This window comes from Saccoglossus kowalevskii, chromosome 22, assembly GCF_978046115.1.
Source record: "Saccoglossus kowalevskii chromosome 22, keSacKowa6.1, whole genome shotgun sequence".
Classification (NCBI taxonomy): Eukaryota; Metazoa; Hemichordata; class Enteropneusta; family Harrimaniidae; genus Saccoglossus; species Saccoglossus kowalevskii.
The window spans coordinates 19686116-19698923 of NC_140662.1; the positions used below are offsets into that span (position 1 = coordinate 19686116).

The 12808-nt window shown below is 39.0% G+C and overlaps 1 pseudogene; it reads left to right on the plus strand.

The window, feature by feature from the left end:
- Positions 1-4386: 4386 nt before the first annotated feature.
- On the plus strand, positions 4387-5375 carry LOC100367697 (serine/threonine-protein phosphatase 2A 55 kDa regulatory subunit B beta isoform pseudogene; annotated as a pseudogene).
- Positions 5376-12808: the final 7433 nt, after the last annotated feature.

Consider the following 12808-nt stretch of genomic DNA (forward strand, 5'->3'; position numbering starts at 1 on the left):
TATTGTACCACTATATCTATAATAAATATATACACCGTATTCTATTTGTATTTACAATTAACTTTACTTTCATTACTTGAATGTTATTTATTTATGATTGGAGATATTTATACATAAAAAAAAATTTAAAGGATGAGTTCAGCGTACTCTTTATAAAAAATGAGGGTCTCAAAATTGTTTATTGAACAAACTTTAATACTACATGCCAATCTGATTAAAATCCGATGTAGGTATGAGGCTCCATTTTTTTTTTAAATATTTTTCGACAACCCTTTATATTATATTTATTTATATTTTAGTTGGAATATGTCGACATAATCAAACTAAAATACAAATAAATATAATATAAAGGGTTGTCGAAAAATATTTAAAAAAAAAAAAAAAATGGAGCCTCATACCTACATCGGATTTTAATCAGATTGATTACATGCCAGATTTGTACAGGGCCTTTCACATATTTTTGTTTTAGATATTTATTTGGGCAGTTTATTACTGAAAATATTTATAAATAATCAATTGGTTATTTTAAATGGTTTCACTTCCGGGAATTATATATATATGGCGTACAACTCTCATTTGAGATATGTTTAAAATATTGATTTCAGATAGATTAAGTTTATTCAATCCCGGTGTACAAGAATAACCGCGTAAGGATCACCAAATCTTACCGAAATATTGTTTTAGACTCAATTGAATGGACAAAGTGATCCCACTCGAGACTATTACCACTTAGAATGCGTTATGAAAACTAAGAGACAACAGATGTATTTGAATTATTTTTAGGGCCACCAGTGAGTTGTTGTACCGAAATCCCTGAAGTTTGGAGTTCAATAGATGGCGCCCTCTGGAGGCCTGGACACGACCCTGTTGACGTTTCCCTGAAGATGCGGAAACTCACTCACAAAAGAATACTTGATCCGATTCTGATCTTGCAAATACCAGAATTGTTGCATTTTATATGTAGTATATATCACGTTATATGTAAATATCCTCGGGGGCGGAGCTACGTCACGGACGTTCTACGTTGCTAAGACGCGCACCACTGTACCACGTATTTCTATGGGCTTTGTGCGCGCTGCTGTGGAACGCCGGTGGAGCCGGTGAAAACTCGAGAAAACAACACAAACTCAACTTTGAAGTAATCCTGAACAACCAAATTCATATATGTTACACACGTAGGGCTAATCTTGTTACACTGATCAGGGGACTCTCATCAACCATCGCAAAGTACCGTTTTCTGCGAGTTTTTGGTCTTTGTTTTTACCGCGAGGGTTGCCAGGCGGTAGAAATTGCCCGGATGTCCGCCCACCCGAGGATACAGAAACCCTAACAAATAAAATGCGATCTGCTGCTAATAACGGCCGATAACTTGAAAATGAAGGTTGAATGTCAGCGTCGACTATGTACATGTATTATGAGTTTATTTCACAATACGACTTATTTACAAAATGTTGAGAAAAAAAATATGTTGGACGCGGTAATTAAAGTTGTAAATTAAGAAAACATTCATTGAGAAAGGAATCGTTGATGTCGTCACTAGGTTGATAGGATATACGAGTGCTGATAATGTCTGTATCGTGGTCGTTATTTTCACTCAATTCTTCCATATGAACATCTGTAATAGAATAATAATAATATGACTGATTTTAGATTGGTTTTGATATGTGTGTGTGTCATCATGTAAGGTTTGTAACAGGAATCTTCATGTCCATTATTATTATGTAAACAATACACCTTTCTTAATACACGCGCCCTCTAGCGACAAAACGCTTTTGTTGACAAGGTGACAACTACATCAACAACCTTGTTTGATTGTGTAGTCATTCATTATTTACAACACGGCAAATCGTTTTATTTTATTTATAGATCATTTTCCCGGAAATCGAACTTGAGGATACGTACGCGTATTGTTGTGCTTATTGGTGTACCAATCGACGTCACAAAAATAAAATTCTCTTTTATCGACTATCAGCAAACTGACATGTTTGTATTTTTCGTCATGACAAAGCAGGTGTATTTCTGCACCTCAGTCTCTCTACTTTTGAGAAAGTTGTCCATAGACAAAGGCTGCGGCACGAAATGTTGCATGGGGGGATCTGCTCACCATCCCTCGCGCCGAAGTCGCGACCTTACTAGGAGGGTGTGAAATCTAGACCCTCTGAAACGCTATTTCCTGCATTTTAAGGGGCAAATTTTGCTGACATATATAACACAACACAAAGGGTTTCAGATTAATTTGGGGCGACGCCCTCCAACATTTTCCCGGGAGGCGACTCCCCCCTGTGCCACTGCCACTGATGAGTGAATATGAAGAACTTCCTTCTTTAGCTCCTTCACCGAAATCGTTTCTATCGCCAGAGGGCGCGATTTATAGAAAATATTGTGGCGTAGTTATTCAAATGTAACCATTGATGCTGGACAAAAATTTACCGGATTTCGTAGGACGGTTTCTGTTATAAAACCGTCGTTCAGTTAATTTTTCAAACCAGTCAATTCCAGCAGCCCCGGCACCGTTCTTATCTTCTACTTCCATCCATGCTGTAAATACAACAGACAAATATGAAGTCGCCCCTGTCAAAGAATCTATAGACTGGGTGCAGAGAACAGAACATTGCCGTCAAAGATGATGTACGTACTGGAAAACGAGCATTTTTGTCAAATAGTGTGTACATTGGGAACGGGCGTACAGACATGAACAACAAGAACGTTTCAGGTTTTAACCCTTCGTCAGGCGGCAAATAGTCAGGTTGTTTTGAGAACTGTTTTGCTTCAACGTCAAATTTTAGTCGAATATATTTATTTTAAATTTCGTGCTACATCGTCACGGTAAAGGAATTTTCATTTTTGTTATGTTGACACATTCTGATATCGACTCACCAGAACCGTGAAGTCCGGTGGAGACACGATGGTGTGCTCGCAACATTTCGACGATATACTATTTACAATTTACTACTTGAACAATAGCTACCGTTATACGGAGCAAGTCAGTGTTTTTTTGTTTTTGTTTTTTGTACAATGATTTAACTCTCGTTTTACATATACATGTACTAACTTACCTTTTTTCGGAACCTCAGGAGGCTTCTTCTCAAGATGTCGCCAATTTTTCTTTTTTCGGACTAGCTCTTCTAAGTCTTCTTCAAATTTAGATGATTTGAGCAAAGATGTAACCGACGTCTCCGTTTCCCCGGCTATTGTCGAGATACTATCGTTATCGTCATCGTCATCGATATTGTCACTTAGCCTCGTAACATGATTACTTCGAAGTTTAGTCACATGATCAAAGTTGACGAGTTTCCTCACCTCCGAAGCCTTTTTTTTAACTGCACGCTTTCCCGTGTATTTTATGTCATTCCACATTTCATTCAAAGTGTGTAGGTTTTCCAGATGGTCAAACTCTGGCAGAATAAACAAAGGATAAATGTTCAAAACCCCGTGTGTGGTCATTTGGTCTGAATTACTGGAATGGGAACGTGTTCTAATATTCGAACTCCTTTGCCAATGTTCCAAGGACGCCCCCAGGAGACGCCAGTGCTCCGATGGAACGTTTTTACCAGGGAGGGATTGGCACGAGAGGGCGCCATCCGATCTGAATGGAACGTTTCGACGTCTGTCGTCCGTAGCCCATCGTCAAAGCAACAACGTCCCATTTACAAACAGATGAAATAATTTCAGCAATTTCTTTACAGAATAATCCTCAACAAAACTTAGAAACATTTCATAGACAAATACAGGCTCCAAAATTATGTCTATTGCAAAACAATTCAACCGACAACCAGTTTGACGCCACAATTTCTTGCTGGAGCCTGAGTTCTACGCGTGATTTTATTGCGTTCAAAACTGTTCTATTTCAAACTGCGCATGCACACACACTGTGGTTTCTCGAAATGCATACTAATTAGGTAACTTGTCACTGATAAAAGTCACCGAAAACATTTTGAGCAATTTTGAGCAATAGTACTAGAGTGAAATTTAAACGTGCCTCTGCATTCTCCATGAATATCGCAACTTGCTATGATCATGGTAAAGAGAAAACCTGGGCTTACTTTCAACATTTAGCTAGAGTCCGATCGAAAACGTGTCTCAAAAAATACTTTTACATCATTTTTCCGATTATTTTTTCAGCTCGTAACGATAGAATCAGTCAATTTAGAACTAACATGTATGCTATCGGAAAGCATTTTGGCACAATTTTACTGAAAATACGAGTTTTTTATTGCTCATAAGTTTCTTATTCTCGGGAGCGGACATCCGGGCATTTTCACCGCCTGGCAACCATCACGTTGAAAACAAAGGCCGAACGCTCCCAGAAAACGGTACGTTGGGATGGTTGTTGAGACTTCCCTGAATAGTGTAACAAGATTATCCCTGCGTGTGCAACATATATAAACAGAAGCGGATATTATATCAACTGTTGAGTTTAACCATGATGGAGAATTACTAGCAACTGGAGATAAGGGTGGACGTGTTGTCATTTTCCAGCGCGATCAGGCAACAACAAATTCTGGTCCTCGTCGTGGGGAATATAATGTATACAGCACCTTCCAGAGCCATGAACCTGTATTTGACTACTTAAAAAGTTTAGAAATAGAAGAAAAAATTAATAAGATTAAATGGCTACAAAGACAGAATAATGCACATTTTTTGTTATCAACAAACGATAAAACGATTAAATTATGGAAAGTGTCGGAACGTGACAAGCAGTGGGAAGGTTTCAATTTACGAGACGAGGATGGATGTAATCGAGACTCACTCGGGGCTGACTAATTTGTTGGTCCCTGCAGTTAAACCCATGGAATTAATGGTCGAGGCCAGTCCTAGAAGAATATTTGCTAATGCTCATACTTATCATATCAATTCAATATCTGTAAATAGTGATGGGGAAACGTATATATCTGCTGATGATCTTAGGATTAATTTATGGTCTTTAGGAATTACAGACCAAAGCTTTAAAATTGTTGATATTAAGCCAGCCAATATGGAAGAATTAACAGAAGTTATCACAGCAGCAGAGGTACACTCTAAAGAATGTAGTACATTTGTTTAATAGCAGTAGTAAAGGCACAATTAGGCTATGCGATATACGAGCACAAGCATTATGTGATCAACACGCCAAAATATTTGAAAAACCAGAAGACCCTAGTAATCGTTCTTTTTTCTCCGAGATAATTTCCTCAATATCCGATGTTAGGTTTAGTCATAGCGGTCGTTACATGATATCGCGGGATTATTTGTCAGTTAAAGTATGGGACCTTCACATGGATACCAAACCTGTACAAACTTTCCAAGTGCACGAGTACCTTCGTAGTAAATTATGTTCACTTTATGAAAATGAGTGTATATATAAATTTGGTTGTTCAGGATTACTTCAAAGTTGAGTTTGTGTTGTTTTCTCGGATTTGCCTATTTTCTCCGGCGTTCCACAGCATCTCGCGCAGAACCCATAGAAATTGATAGTACGGATTATTCCAGTTTTTGTCCCCCCCCCGACGGATGGATATTAAGGTTATGACACCCTATAACTAACACCCTCTGGAAATTTGATTTGACGTATACGGATGGGTATGTAGAAAAAAATGTAATTAAAAATATGACACCTCTCGGAATTAAACCATCTATACTTTTTTGTAGAAATATGACCCCTCCGATTTAAACCATCCGTAGGGGGTGTGAACAAAAACTGGAATGAGCCTACAGTGGTGTGTGCAACGTGGAACACTTGTTTTCACTGGTATAAATAAGGCGGTCGGTGTCACACCGGCGTCTGCCAGACAACGGCGTTCGAGAACGTGTGTCAACAAGAAACGTACGTGTAACACAGTCGTTTATAGGATCACAGTCCTCGGGTGTTGGAGACTGTGATAGGATGGATCAGATCCCGCACCGCTTCGAATGTTGTGAATAAACGATGTGAACACGGTGTTAAGCGCCCTCAATAACAGACTTATTCATTTTTATCGTGTAATTTTAGCGAGACTGTGGTGCAAAAATACTCCTGCTTTGTCATGGCTTAAAAAACAAACATGTCAGTTTGCTGATAGTCGATAAAAGTGAATTTTATTTTTGTGACGTCGATTGATACACACAAAAGTACAATATCACGCGTGCAAAACGGCATGTGCGCGCATGCGAAATGCCGTATCTTCGACTTCCTGGAAAGTCGTCTATAAATCTTAAAGCGGGAGGAGTCGTCACCAGCGCATGTGGCAAACGGCCATAGCGTGTCGTTGTCTACAAACAAGCGTCTACCCATGAGCCTTTGCGTGTTTAGCATGAGTTGTTATCGTTGGCTGGTTCCCGCCTCAAGTGTCATGGCGTACCAAGCCACAAGAGGCCGGTAACTACCTACCATTCGCAAAGGACGCCGGGAACCAGCGAATTGTTATCGTCGCTTGGCGTTGTGTCGCCACAGGAAGCGCTGTCCTAGCACATACGTGTAGAAGACGCTGACCCGCAGCGTCAATGCGTCGCTTGGCCGCACGTGCACAGGTGCGAACGACGGTTCTTGCCAATCAGCTCACAGGGAGCCCAGGAACTATAATCAACTGCACACAGTCCCTATGAGCGCGGGGGGGGGGGGGGTATCAGCTGGTATCTTGTTTAAGAAATAGGCAATGGATGAAGGCTTCAGCGAGCTCATATTTTTAAACTGGAAAAACAGAAGAACACAATGAAAAATAAAATCTATAAAAATACCAGGTTGAAGAATATTAGTTGCTCTTTCAAATTTCGCCAAATGCCTACCTATATTTTACCGAAATCTGCAGATTAAATCAAGAAAACTACACAAATTGACTCCATTTATGAATAATTATCGGTTGGCCCGAACGCTCGGCACAGGCGTGGCCTGTTCAGAATTAGTCAAGAACCAATCACAAGAATGGTTACAAACCAGTTGAGCGAGGCTAACCGAGTCGTAAACTCGGTGTGGTTCGTAACCAGTATTATGATTGGTTGTTGACGCATTCTGAATAGGCCACACCTCCAGATGATTATAGTTCCTGGGCTCCCTGTGATCCATGCTGTGATCAGCCACTGAGCTGAGCCACTTTACCGGAAGTAGCGAGGCTGGGGTGCAAAAATACTCCTACTTTGTCATAGTTGAAAATACAAACATGTCAGTTTGCTGATAATCGGTAGACGGGAATTTTATTTTTGTGACGTCGATTAGTACACCCAGAAGCACAATATGCGTGCAAGTTTACGTTACACCCCAAAACGACATGCGCGCGCATGCGAAACGCTGCATCTTCGACTTCCGAGAAAGTTGTCTATACTATTATAAAAATCGAATTGAAATGGCACCTCGGCAGAACTTACCAGATAACATGATTTGTGATCTATATTCCCTGCATGCATTGAGTCAATATCGTAAACACTTGTCAACCTCGCGTCATTATTCGAAATGATGACTTCCACCTCGCTTTTCTACATTCAACTTGAAACACTGTTACTTTGCGTCCATGAGTGCATTGATTCGGACATACTTCCAGTATAATATCCACTCCTTTATCATACCTGTGATTTTGCATTTTTTTTTTATTTAAATATATCCATATTAAGGTGACCAAATGTAACCGAAATATTGTTTCAGACACAAGTTAATGGGCAAAGTATTCCTACACAAGGCTATTGTCACATAGAATGCGATGTGAAAACTAAGAGTCAGTCACGTGATGGGAGACCGCAGGAAACTATGACACACTACCCACAATATAGTGTGAATCGGCACATAAATTCACGAGAAAAAGGCCGAAAGAGGGCGCCTCTCAAACTGGCGATTTTATTTTCTGCCCAGTGCCCCGTTGCTGGTGGTCGTCGCGCCGCTTCCTGTTTGATATGGGACTTATAAAGACGTACACAATGTGTGTAAAATATATTGTTTGTTGGCATGAAATTCGAACAATCGTGACGACCACCGCCCCTTTAAATGTCATTTCAAAATGTAGTGTGAAATGGTGGCGTGAGTGGCGCCCTCCGAAGACGGCTTCAATCCCGACAAACAGGGCTGGAGTCGACGGTGAAAGATGCCACTCAATCCGATCGTCAATCAATCAACCACAAGTGGTTAAGGGCGTACAATAGTATGTACGTCAGTAAAAAATGTACAAAATAAACTCAAAAAGATATATAATGCGACTTCTTGTAAACTTCTCAGGCTCAGTCATTCAGTCAATCAATCAATTCATCAAGAATGATGTTTGTGACTAGTGAACAATGCATTCTGAAAGCTTGAATTAATGGGCCAACCGGGTCAAATTGTTTTAGTGATCCATCATTTAAACTAATCACATGACTGGATTTAGGTACTAGTAATTCATGGGTCTGTACTTTATGTGTCTGAATAAACAATACAAAGTCAGAGCGTCCTTTGAATCGATTGCCTTGATCGCTTTCACCACTGTATGTAAAACTGGTCGAGATATTTATCTTTAAACACTAGACAAGGTGTATGTTTATTTTACTCACCAACAGTTTACTCAAAATATCAAGTAAACTATTTGTGAGTTCGAGATTATTTTTCGAAATAAAAATCAATCGATTTGTTGTTTACCCATATAGAGTAATTGCGGATATAGAAAGGCGCGTGCCCTTGCGCCTCAACTAAATCCGCCGCTGAACAGTACACGACATGCACAAGGTTTAACCAGTGAAAATATATATATTTTATTTATGTACTCAATCTGTGATTTGACTAAATATTCAACTACCGTCGTTGGAATTTCTGAAAAGAACTGTTAATAAACTAACATTATCCCAGTTACCTTTATTCGAAGCCAGGGATTCATAAAGTAGCAACAGTTGTTTATGAGCTTGCTCGATAAGGCTGAACTTCTGTTCCCAATGAACCTAAAACCACGCAAGTCGCGCTTGAAGGATAGCGACGGTCAAGGTTTTATATTTAATGAGTTAAAGTTCAAATTATCCACATGGGTGTATACGATGTACGGTTGTTCGCCATCGAAACGAGCATGCTAAGATTACAGAGTGTACACCACTAATTCAATTTTCAATTTAACGATTATGCCCTGTTCCCCTGCTGAGGATTTATGCTCTAAACTGGACAGAGACGGAATGAAACGAAGAGTCCAAATTTACATAGTGTTATTGTTCTCTGTTGGAGTGACTGATTTATCATCTATACGCTTTGGTGAGTGCAATCCCTCAACATACTATCGGTACTGTATTGAACCGATAAAACCTTAACATAAATGATTGATCACTGGCAGTAAGGGTATCCTGTTATAACGCTCTATTGGTTACGTGTTATTTATTGGTCGGCTCTATTGGTTACGTAACAGGCTTTCACTTTCTTCGTCACACTGTATTAGATTGCTGAAAATAAAAATTACATAGTTTATATTTTTGGTCGTCTTCATTTAAAAGATAAAACATACATAACTTGGAATGATATTGCAGAGTCATTCAGTTTGCACACTGGATTCCCTAACCAAATCTCATTAGTTTGGTTGATGACACACACACTCGTGGTATTTTCCTTTCTGGTACACGCTATCCGTTCCATCAATCGAAAGAAAATCAGATGATGCTTTCGGAAAAACAATCCCAATTGTATCTCGGGGAATCACGTGACTACTGAAATGTCAAATTTGTTGAGATTCTCATACAATTAGGGATGTGAAGAAATGCTTTTAGACATACGATGGAAATTTCGATATTTTTGAACTTGACATGTTGGACTCCAATTTTATTTTCATTCTCTGTGCCCCGAACCCATTACCCCAGACCATTCGTCCCGGTGTTATCGCTATCGCCACACGATAGCGATAGCGATAACACCGGGACGAATGGTCTGGGGTACGAACCCATAATATACAATGACTAGTAGTACAACAACTGTCAGTATAGAATGAAATGACAACACTATTATAATATATGCGTCACGTGACGACGATTTATAATAGAATTACTACCTTATATATAAATCTTATTATTGTTTTTTTCGGAAATTACAAAAAAAAAAATGAAGAAATTAAAATGAAACCCTGAAAAAAGTGAATGATTAATAAACAAGACTGCTTGAAGCACTTGCGTACGTCCTCAGCCGCTTAGATCAGGTTTCTAAGCAGTGACATCAACGTAACTAGTTCTAGCTGCTTTGTTATTGAATCACCACTTTCTCAGCAGACGATAATGTGACAGTGTCTGAGGTCAATGCACGAGCACACGAACTAGATTGCGTGTATGTGGCTCGTCGACATTCAATCATGTCTCCCCACATTTGTACAGATAGTTTAAACAACAAACCCTCTATTATTTTGTTTAGAATATTTACGTTTGTTCGCATCTCCGTAGTTTGTTGGTTACTAACATCTACGCGTAACTGAAAGCATCCACGACGCGCTAAACACACTATTGCTTTCTCCTCAAGCTACCACTGAACGTGTATTCATTTTGTTTCAACAGTTCATGGTATCTTAATTGCCTTTTGTTTTAATGGATTCGAAGAATGGTCTAGGCGCGATATTGTGTCCGGCTTCGCCTCAGACGGAATCTTGCCAGGCTATACCTTCTTCTCATCCAATATGGCGCCGGGGGAGTCATTATGGTTTAAATTAACAGGACGCAGGGCAAGGACGGGGATGTACGAAATGATGGGCAAGAAGTAGTCGAGTATTATCTAAGCAGTCATCTCTGTCCGAGTCTTGTTATCACGCAATCACAGTGAATAGAACTTTATTTCAATAATGATACCATGGACTGTCGAAACGAAATAGAATATACGTACAGTACATTATTTTGCACACCCGCGTCCTTGCCCCGTTATTTAAACTATAATGAAACCCGCTCAGCGTCATATTGGTTTCGGAAAAGAGCCTAGACGCGATAATGTGTTCGCCTTCACCGCGGGGGTACCTTTGCTTATATACTCTTCTTCTTCTTCTACTCCTTGTTGCAAATCATCGCCATAAGAATTAAACTAATTTAGTTAAGTTTAGAGACTTTTTGTTGAAACTCGCAAACAGAGGTTTACACTGTCGTACTTTATTGCATAACTATCGTCCGCCTCATTGTTATTTTTTCCGTTCACACTTTTATTGTCCAACTTATCACGATATCGTGAATTACGCTGGCTGGAACATTGGTGGTAGTACACATATGATTGGAATACAACAATTAACATTCCTTTGAATCTATTCATTTTATCTGCTTCTTTAAACTTTTGAATTTATAGGAATTTAGGAAGGACGAGTTGTATAATGAATGACGGGGTACATGTCCTTTTTGTTGATCTTTTGATCTTACGTCACCCATACCCGATCTTACGTAACCCACAATTTATCTTTCATGACACGCTAAAAGATAAGTGTCCATTTAACGTCGAGGCGATGACAAATGTTGACATTTACGTCAGGTGATTGTAAAAACAAACAATTTGTTTTAAGCTCGGCGTTCTAGTTTCTTATAGGTCATAATGACATTGATACATTTTTTTTCTTGAGATGTGTACATTGTGTTTATCAGTAGTCGTCTTTCTTGCCTTTCAATTTTAACAACTAATCGTTTTTTTAAAGTAGTGATTTATTATCTTTCGCAACACCACGTAACTGTTTAGTGTTGGCGTACATGTAGACGGTAGTTATACAGCGAGTTAGACTCTGATATGTTTACTCTCGTACATAACTATTCATATAAGTATTTGAATATGTTTTTAAAAAAGAATTAGCCGTTTTCGCTCTCGGTATTTACGTTTCAATGTATTATGTTCCAGCGATTGCTTCTGCATACTGTAAGAAACATGCGATCGAACGATGATCTCTGCCGACGGAGGGGAGGAGGCATACATCGCCTGCTCAGTCAGACACAGGGATTATTCGTGCGTGTACGAATGATGTTCGCATCGGGAAGAGATAATCCCCATACCCACCACCTGTTGATGAGCTGGTACAGTTTTACGGGAAATAAAAAGGGCTTTTCACAATTTACACAAAAATAAGACGTTTTTACAGTTTACAGTAAAAATGGAATTTTGCAGTGAATTGTGTCATCTAGTAGTTTTACAGTTTCGAAAATGTAATTCCCCTGGACTATTCTTTGCGACTTTTTTATTTGAATGTAAATTCTTGTACGTATCGAGAAAAATTACACATTTTTACAGTGTACGAAAAAAAATACTTGATGATTACGTTGTACGTCTAGCCTGTGATTACAGAATTACGGAATATATTTTTTACATTTACGTTGTGCGAACAAAAAAATATTGCAATTACGATGAACGAAAATAACCCTTGCCCCCCACGTTGATGTTTCGATGATTACACATACGGGATCAGGATTTTGATTGGATGAGGCACGCTGTGATGTCATTATTACATTGCATTATGGGTTATGAATAAGTATGCTTATGCCCCTCCCCTTTGTCACACCATGTTAAAAGTGTGGGGGGAGGCTAACAGTACATTTGTCTTATTCAGAAATGAACACAAATCTGTCAACATATCAGTCACACATAATAAGCCTATAACAAACACTCGTTATCTTGCCAATCACTCGTTATCTTGCCAAAAAAAAAACACGATTTAATGAGATCTGGTCAAAACTTCCGGATTCTCTAAAATTTCACACAAAAAATAATCCTGTTTTCAATAATCGATTTCAAACAAATACATTTCTGTTCAAGTTGTTTACCAGGGGATTCAAAATTACCCAATTCGCAAATGAACGCTACCGGCACGTATACAAAGTATATCACTCGCTGTACATGTGATCAAAAACCTCAACTAGTGCAGAAAGTGAATGAAAGCCCACGTGGACTTTCTCATTGTGATGTTAATCCAGGACACAATGC